The 2125-nt window shown below is 43.2% G+C and overlaps 1 protein-coding gene across 3 annotated transcripts in view; it reads right to left on the bottom strand.

Moving 5' to 3' along the window:
- The window catches only part of LOC109921714 (tensin-1-like), an 84675-nt gene that overhangs the window by 63887 nt on the left and 18663 nt on the right, over nt 1–2125 (bottom strand). The window lies entirely within an intron of this gene.

A 2125-nucleotide genomic window follows, 5' to 3' on the forward strand; every position in this document is an offset into this window, starting at 1 on the left:
GCCTCACAGTGCCCTTTGATTCCACCTGTCTTCATGACTGTCTGTGTGGAGTTTGCACATTCTCCCCGTGTCCGCATCCTAAAGTCCAAAGATGTGCAGGTTAGGGTGGATTGGCCATGCTAAATTGCCCTGTAGTGTCCAGGGATGTGTATGTTAGTGGATTAGCCATGGGAGATGCAGTGTTGCAAGAATAGGGAATGGGGGTGGGTCTGGGTGGGGTGCTCTTTGGAGGGTCAGTATGCTCTCGATGGTCCGAATGGCTTGCTTCCACACTGTAAGGATTCCTGGATTCTATGATCACTCCAAGTTCCTCTCCAGCCTTGAGGAGGTGTCCTTAACCATGGCACCAGCTAGAAAATACAGCCTCCAGGACTCCCACTCACACTGCAGAAAACGGTATCCACTCAATTATACTGTCTCCTACCACTACTACATTCCTATTTCCTCCCACACTTTAATGACTCCCTGTACCATAGTATCATGGTCAGTTTGCTTATCATCCCTGCAGTTTCGACTCTCATCCATAACTTGCAAGAACCTCATGACAGTTGCATGGACAGAGGGCCTTGAGAGCTCCTTCTAGGGTCCTCAAACCTGCTCACCCACAATCACAGACCAAGGTAGAATTACATAATCTAAGGACTGTGACTGGCCTCTTGGAGCAAAGTTCCAGGTTACCTTCCCCTCCCTGATGCAGCCTCACGTCTGCAGTTTGGATTCCAGCTCTTTAATTTGGATTTGAAGTTGCTTGAGCTGCAAACGCTACAGATGTATTCGTGGTGGATCACCTTCGTGTCCAGCAGCTCCCACATACTGCAGCTGCAACACATCATCCAATCTGCCATGTCTATCATATTTTATTTCAGTTATGAATTAAATCATTCTAAATTCCTGCTGTTTACATTTGAAGAATCGCCACTCTGAACACTTCATTGTATTTTTATTTCATTTTGTTATATACTAATGCTATTTTTAATGGGGTAAAAAAGACTACAAGCCTAAACACAACCTAAAGACCTTACATTTAGGTTAAAGAACATTCCAGCATATGAACAAGGAACAAGAGTAGTCCTTCCTACCTGCTCGGCCATTCAATAATATCACAGCTGATCGGACCAGGAATGCTTATCAGTCCTACTTACCAATCTACTGTTTTGTTATGCAAAAGCAACCAAACACGTCTGTCTCCTCTGCTGAACACCCGCACTCTATGGTAAATCACACTCAATTGCTACATCACACTTTCTTATCCAGGAACTGCACACACTCTGTCCAAGGCTGAACTGAATTTGCTAGTTGAATTGATATTAGCTTTTAGATGATTAGGTTATATTAGGTTATTATTGGTTGACTGACTCCATGTTCCTTCACTGTCACCGTATTCCTTTGTGTCCAAAAATCTATCACTCTGTGACTTGAATGTACTTAATGACCTAGCATCCACAACCCTTGGGGATAGAGAACTCTAAAGCTGTGCAATGCTCTGAATGAAGAAATTTCTCCTCATCATAGTCCTAAATGCCAACCCTTTATTCTGAGACTGTAACTTTGACTTCTAGACTCCATAGCCTGGGAAAGTACAAACATAAAAACAATAGGAATTAGGAGCAGGAGTTGGCCATTTGGCCCCTTAAGCCTACTCCACTATTGAATAAAATCATGGCTAATCTGATTGTGGCCTCAACTGCACTTTACTTCCTGCCCTGAGACACTTTGATTCCCTTGTTAGCCAAGAATCCATCTACCTCTGCCTTAAAAAGTATTCACTGACATTGCCTACACTGCTCTCTGGGGGAAAGAGTTCCAAAAACTCTGAGAGAAAAAAAATTCTCCTAATCTCTGACTTAAATAGGTAGCTCTTTATTTTTACACCGTGTCTCTTGGTGCTAGGCTCTCCCACAAGAGGAAATATCCTTTCAATATCTGATCTAGATCAGCTCTCATTCTTCTACATTTTAGACCCTACTCAAGCTTTACTCAAAGGCATTCCTCAGCCCAGGAGCCAGTACAGTAGTCTTTCATCTCTAGAGATGTCAATCTCTAGAGCATGTATATCCTTCCTTGTGTAAGGAGACCAAAACTGCGCATAGCACTTTACCAAATGCGGAATGGCTTCTTTCTGTTG

The sequence above is a fragment of the Rhincodon typus genome, chromosome 41, assembly GCF_021869965.1.
Source record: "Rhincodon typus isolate 14 chromosome 41, sRhiTyp1.1, whole genome shotgun sequence".
NCBI classification, from domain to species: Eukaryota; Metazoa; Chordata; class Chondrichthyes; order Orectolobiformes; family Rhincodontidae; genus Rhincodon; species Rhincodon typus.